Raw genomic sequence first — 7,884 nt, 5'->3', positions numbered from 1 at the left:
ACTTTGCCAAAAAGTTACACTTTTCGGTGCGCTTGCACCGGGCTTTACCGTTATGTTCTTCAGCACACTCGCGGCGACAACGCCAGATCGGGCGCAAACCGGTACTTTGCACTGACGTCACACGCGACGACACACGGTACTCGGCCAAGAACGCGCCACCGAACAGCTGTCCCATACAAAATATATGGGAACGAAAGACGCCGGAAATCGCCAAAACCTCCAACTTTGGAAGCCTATAACTCCGCAACGGTTCGTCGCACAAAAATGTTAGACCACTCTATCGACGCGGGATATTCTCACTTATAGTCCTCAAGTGTTTTTAAGATCACTAACGCACTTTTTGGGGGGTAAAACGGTCCCCCACCAAAAACTCACAGTTTTTCAAGTGCCACTTCCGGTGTAACGCACACACACACACATACAAAATTTTGTAAGATGCGTCTTACCGAGACGCATCCAACGACACCTTAATCGTCCGGATCGGTTCACAATTCGCCTTAATATTCAACAAAAACCTGCCCACGAAAAACTCCCCCCCCTTGATAGGTGGGGGGGTGAAATTTGGGTGGGGGGTCGGCGGCCGAGATCGGGGGCCGGACACGTGGAACCAAGGTCCTCGGTGGCCGTTAGGTGTCTCTTTCGCACACTTTGTCTTACTCAGTATGCACTCACAGTATACACTCACACGCACGCGTCGACAAGAGCTCATCCACAACACGTCCGTTCACTACGGAGGTTCGCTCGCAACCACACAGGGATAACTGGCTTGTGGCCGCCAAGCGTTCATAGCGACGTGGCTTATTGATCCTTCGATGTCGGCTCTTCCTATCATTGTGAAGCAAAATTCACCAAGCGTAGGATTGTTCACCCTTTCAAGGGAACGTGAGCTGGGTTTAGACCGTCGTGAGACAGGTTAGTTTTACCCTACTGGTGTGTGCTGTATGCTGCTATCTTAACGGAATTCCTGTGCAGTACGAGAGGAACCACAGGTACGGACCACTGGCTCAATACTAGTTCGACCGGACTTTGGTATGACGCTACGTCCGCTGGATTATGCCTGAACGCCTCTAAGGTCGTATCCAATCCGAGCTGATAGCGCATCATAAACCCATTAGGTGATCGGAAGCTAGCGGGCTTAACAACCCTCTGAGATCCGTCGGTGCTGCCCCGTGCACACTGCCGTCTCATCCCCGCTATAGCACTAGACTGAGCCGCAACGGGCGGGTGTACGCTGCACGTGGAAGTACCTTATCACAGGGAACCCTGGTGGCTGTGCTCCCGTCGACCGTGGATACAACTAGTTTCGACACCTTCGACCGCCCGCAAACGACGGGACTACAGGCTGGGAGCTGCGAGTTGTAGAGATGCGTTCGCATCGATCCTCTCAGGCGACCCATGCTTGGTGGTGAAGTGGTTAGTTCGTGGAGTATAGGCTTGCTGCACTCGACAAGAGTGCTGCTTGCAAGGCTGTGGTGGTACGTATGGTAGTTGATGAGCATAGGCTTGCTGCACTCGACAAGAGTGCTGCTTGCAAGCCTATGGTGGTACGTGTACGGTAGTTGATGTGAGCATAGGCTTGCTGCACTCGACAAGAGTGCTGCTTGCAAGCCTATGGGTGGTGTGGTGTGTGGTGCATGATTAGCCTTTCAAGGAAGATGTGTCCTTGGGGCTAATCGGTTATTTTTATAAGTCCGGGAAACCTTTCTCGTCGGGATTCTTATCCTAAGCAACCACGAAAGCTTCCAAGAGTTGAAACATTGCCTATCAAGTAGGCCGTACCAGCCCATAGCAAACCAACCAAGATAATCTAACAGGCCAAGATTGGTTGGAGACTTCAAAATGTTGCTAAGTCCATGGCCACCATAAGCCATTTCTATCAAGAAGGCCATGGACAGTGCTTAGCAACCACGAAAGCGCCCAAGAGTTGAAACATTGCCTATCAAGTAGGCCGTACCGGCCCATAGCAACCCAACCAAGATAATCTAACAGGCCAAGATTGGTTGGAGATTTCAAAATTTGGCTAAGTCCATGGCCACCATAAGCCATTTCTACCAAGAAGGCCATGGACAGTGCTTAGCAACCACGAAAGCTTCCAAGAGTTGAAACATTGCCTATCAAGTAGGCCGTAGCAGCCCATAGCAACCCAACCAAGATACTCTAACAGGCCAAGATTGGTTGGAGATTTCAAAATTTGGCTAAGTCCATGGCCACCATAAGCCATTTCTACCAAGAAGGCCATGGACAGTGCTTAGCAACCACGAAAGCGCCCAAGAGTTGAAACATTGCCTATCAAGTAGGCCGTACCAGCCCATAGCAAACCAACCAAGATAATCTAACAGGCCAAGATTGGTTGGAGACTTCAAAATGTTGCTAAGTCCATGGCCACCATAAGCCATTTCTATCAAGAAGGCCATGGACAGTGCTTAGCAACCACGAAAGCGCCCAAGAGTTGAAACATTGCCTATCAAGTAGGCCGTACCGGCCCATAGCAACCCAACCAAGATAATCTAACAGGCCAAGATTGGTTGGAGATTTCAAAATTTGGCTAAGTCCATGGCCACCATAAGCCATTTCTATCAAGAAGGCCACGAACAGTGCTTAGCAACCACGAAAGCTTCCAAGAGTTGAAACATTGCCTATCAAGTAGGCCGTAGCAGCCCATAGCAACCCAACCAAGATACTCTAACAGGCCAAGATTGGTTGGAGATTTCAAAATTTTGCTAAGTCCATGGCCACCATAAGCCATTTCTATCAAGAAGGCCACGAACAGTGCTTAGCAACCACGAGAGCTTCCAAGAGTTGAAACATTGCCTATCAAGTAGGCCGTACCAGCCCATAGCAACCCAACCAAGATACTCTAACAGGCCAAGATTGGTTGGAGACTTCAAAATTTTGCTAAGTCCATGGCCACCATAAGCCATTTCTATCAAGAAGGCCATGGACAGTGCTTAGCAACCACGAAAGCTTCCAAGAGTTGAAACATTGCCTATCAAGTAGGCCGTAGCAGCCCATAGCAACCCAACCAAGATAATCTAACAGGCCAAGATTGGTTGGAGATTTCAAAATTTGGCTAAGTCCAGATTTTTTTACCCTTCGGGAAAACAACCCTAGTTCACCAAGTTGAACGCGAAAAACTGTCCATAGGATACGCACAAAACGTTTATTGAGTTGGTCACCATATGTGGAAATTATGGTGAAAATAAGCCAAGTTCCGGAGTTTTTAACTCACACGAAACCACGAAAAACTTTCATTAGGAAAACTTGGTTGGAGCACCCTACTGCAGAACACACCGACATGGACGAAAGGGTCGACTGGCCAAGAGAAAAAATTTTTGCGGGACCACTCAAAACATCATAGTTAGACCTAGCAAATGATGAAAAGTGAAACCCGCGATCGATTGGAGAAACCTTATTTTACACTGAAAAATTCCACATAAGGAAAATATGTATGGAGCACCCTACTGCAGAGCACACCGACAGGGCCGGGAAGGAAGGCCCGGTCCAAGAAAAAATTTTTGCGGGACCACTCAAAACATCATAGTTAGACCTAGCAAATGATGAAAAGTGAAACCCGCGATCGATTGGAGAAACCTTATTTTACACTGAAAAATTCCACATAAGCAAAATTTGTATGGAGCACCCTACTGCAGAACACACCGACAGGGCCGGGAAGGAAGGCCCGGTCCAAGAAAAAATTTTTGCGGGACCACTCAAAACATCATAGTTAGACCTAGCAAATGATGAAAAGTGAAACCCGCGATCGATTGGAGAAACCTTATTTTACACTGAAAAATTCCACATAAGGAAAATTTGTATGGAGCACCCTACTGCAGAGCACACCGACAGGGCCGGGAAGGAAGGCCCGGTCCAAGAAAAAATTTTTGCGGGACCACTCAAAACATCATAGTTAGACCTAGCAAATGATGAAAAGTGAAACCCGCGATCGATTGGAGAAACCTTATTTTACACTGAAAATTCCACATAAGGAAAATTTGTATGGAGCACCCTACTGCAGAGCACACCGACAGGGCCGGGAAGGAAGGCCCGGTCCAAGAAAAAATTTTTGCGGGACCACTCAAAACATCATAGTTAGACCTAGCAAATGATGAAAAGTGAAACCCGCGATCGATTGGAGAAACCTTATTTTACACTGAAAAATTCCACATAAGGAAAATTTGTATGGAGCACCCTACTGCAGAGCACACCGACAGGGCCGGGAAGGAAGGCCCGGTCCAAGAAAAAATTTTTGCGGGACCACTCAAAACATCATAGTTAGACCTAGCAAATGATGAAAAGTGAAACCCGCGATCGATTGGAGAAACCTTATTTTACACTGAAAAATTCCACATAAGGAAAATTTGTATGGAGCACCCTACTGCAGAGCACACCGACAGGGCCGGGAAGGAAGGCCCGGTCCAAGAAAAAATTTTTGCGGGACCACTCAAAACATCATAGTTAGACCTAGCAAATGATGAAAAGTGAAACCCGCGATCGATTGGAGAAACCTTATTTTACACTGAAAATTCCACATAAGGAAAATTTGTATGGAGCACCCTACTGCAGAGCACACCGACAGGGCCGGGAAGGAAGGCCCGGTCCAAGAAAAAATTTTTGCGGGACCACTCAAAACATCATAGTTAGACCTAGCAAATGATGAAAAGTGAAACCCGCGATCGATTGGAGAAACCTTATTTTACACTGAAAATTCCACATAAGGAAAATTTGTATGGAGCACCCTACTGCAGAGCACACCGACAGGGCCGGGAAGGAAGGCCCGGTCCAAGAAAAAATTTTTGCGGGACCACTCAAAACATCATAGTTAGACCTAGCAAATGATGAAAAGTGAAACCCGCGATCGATTGGAGAAACCTTATTTTACACTGAAAAATTCCACATAAGGAAAATTTGTATGGAGCACCCTACTGCAGAGCACACCGACAGGGCCGGGAAGGAAGGCCCGGTCCAAGAAAAAATTTTTGCGGGACCACTCAAAACATCATAGTTAGACCTAGCAAATGATGAAAAGTGAAACCCGCGATCGATTGGAGAAACCTTATTTTACACTGAAAAATTCCACATAAGGAAAATTTGTATGGAGAACCCTACTGCAGAACACACCGACAGGGCCGGGAAGGAAGGCCCGGTCCAAGAAAAAATTTTTGCGGGACCACTCAAAACATCAAAGTTAGACCTAGCAAATGATGAAAAGTGAAACCCGCGATCGATTGGAGAAACCTTATTTTACACTGAAAAATTCCACATAAGCAAAATTTGTATGGAGCACCCTACTGCAGAGCACACCGACAGGGCCGGGAAGGAAGGCCCGGTCCAAGAAAAAATTTTTGCGGGACCACTCAAAACATCATAGTTAGACCTAGCAAATGATGAAAAGTGAAACCCGCGATCGATTGGAGAAACCTTATTTTACACTGAAAAATTCCACATAAGCAAAATTTGTATGGAGCACCCTACTGCAGAGCACACCGACAGGGCCGGGAAGGAAGGCCCGGTCCAAGAAAAAATTTTTGCGGGACCACTCAAAACATCATAGTTAGACCTAGCAAATGATGAAAAGTGAAACCCGCGATCGATTGGAGAAACCTTATTTTACACTGAAAAATTCCACATAAGGAAAATTTGTATGGAGCACCCTACTGCAGAACACACCGACAGGGCCGGGAAGGAAGGCCCGGTCCAAGAAAAAATTTTTGCGGGACCACTCAAAACATCATAGTTAGACCTAGCAAATGATGAAAAGTGAAACCCGCGATCGATTGGAGAAACCTTATTTTACACTGAAAAATTCCACATAAGCAAAATTTGTATGGAGCACCCTACTGCAGAGCACACCGACAGGGCCGGGAAGGAAGGCCCGGTCCAAGAAAAAATTTTTGCGGGACCACTCAAAACATCATAGTTAGACCTAGCAAATGATGAAAAGTGAAACCCGCGATCGATTGGAGAAACCTTATTTTACACTGAAAAATTCCACATAAGCAAAATTTGTATGGAGCACCCTACTGCAGAGCACACCGACAGGGCCGGGAAGGAAGGCCCGGTCCAAGAAAAAATTTTTGCGGGACCACTCAAAACATCATAGTTAGACCTAGCAAATGATGAAAAGTGAAACCCGCGATCGATTGGAGAAACCTTATTTTACACTGAAAAATTCCACATAAGCAAAATTTGTATGGAGCACCCTACTGCAGAGCACACCGACAGGGCCGGGAAGGAAGGCCCGGTCCAAGAAAAAATTTTTGCGGGACCACTCAAAACATCATAGTTAGACCTAGCAAATGATGAAAAGTGAAACCCGCGATCGATTGGAGAAACCTTATTTTACACTGAAAAATTCCACATAAGCAAAATTTGTATGGAGCACCCTACTGCAGAGCACACCGACAGGGCCGGGAAGGAAGGCCCGGTCCAAGAAAAAATTTTTGCGGGACCACTCAAAACATCATAGTTAGACCTAGCAAATGATGAAAAGTGAAACCCGCGATCGATTGGAGAAACCTTATTTTACACTGAAAAATTCCACATAAGGAAAATTTGTATGGAGCACCCTACTGCAGAACACACCGACAGGGCCGGGAAGGAAGGCCCGGTCCAAGAAAAAATTTTTGCGGGACCACTCAAAACATCATAGTTAGACCTAGCAAATGATGAAAAGTGAAACCCGCGATCGATTGGAGAAACCTTATTTTACACTGAAAAATTCCACATAAGCAAAATTTGTATGGAGCACCCTACTGCAGAGCACACCGACAGGGCCGGGAAGGAAGGCCCGGTCCAAGAAAAAATTTTTGCGGGACCACTCAAAACATCATAGTTAGACCTAGCAAATGATGAAAAGTGAAACCCGCGATCGATTGGAGAAACCTTATTTTACACTGAAAAATTCCACATAAGCAAAATTTGTATGGAGCACCCTACTGCAGAACACACCGACAGGGCCGGGAAGGAAGGCCCGGTCCAAGAAAAAATTTTTGCGGGACCACTCAAAACATCATAGTTAGACCTAGCAAATGATGAAAAGTGAAACCCGCGATCGATTGGAGAAACCTTATTTTACACTGAAAAATTCCACATAAGCAAAATTTGTATGGAGCACCCTACTGCAGAGCACACCGACATGGACGAAAGGGTCGACTGGCTAAGAGAAAAAATTTTTGCGGGACCACTCAAAACATCATAGTTAGACCTAGCAAATGATGAAAAGTGAAACCCGCGATCGATTGGAGAAACCTTATTTTACACTGAAAATTCCACATAAGGAAAATTTGTATGGAGCACCCTGCTGTGGTCACCATCGGTCGAGTTGGTCGAGACGGGCAAAAAATTTTTTTTTCCATATCGTCTCAAAACATGATTTATGGACCTTGTAAATGTTGAAAAGTGAAACGAAATCACTTTTGGAGCGATGAAAATTTTGTATGGGAGGTCCCTACCCGGAACAAATTTTACTAGTAAAGTCATCATTCCGCGACGAGAAATTTGAAAATGGTCAAATATGGTTAAGATGTCATGTTCATTCCCTACTATGGGGGACCAGGTCGTCACGAAAAAATTTTTTTCTCGACCTGGTCAAATGTGGTTCTGCGACGGAGGTTAAACTAATATTGCATAATTTGGCCCAAAAACCCCCCTCTGTCAGATATTGTACCCGTTCAAGAGCAATAGCAGACCACATAAGTTGAGCTTTGAGGTATCTGAAAGTTGAATATAGAGCGAGGTTCTAAGCGAAGGGATAGCTTAACGTTGAGCATTGAACGCAAAAAAGCTTAGAGATAAGCTTAAGATACAAGGGTTGTGGTGCATGAGGCCGCTTAACGTTGAGCTTTGAACGCACATGGCTAGAACTAAGCTAAGAGATACCTATAG

The sequence above is a fragment of the Anopheles marshallii genome (genome assembly GCF_943734725.1).
Source record: "Anopheles marshallii chromosome X unlocalized genomic scaffold, idAnoMarsDA_429_01 X_unloc_144, whole genome shotgun sequence".
Classification (NCBI taxonomy): Eukaryota; Metazoa; Arthropoda; class Insecta; order Diptera; family Culicidae; genus Anopheles; species Anopheles marshallii.
Note: the sequence above shows the minus strand (reverse complement) of the source record.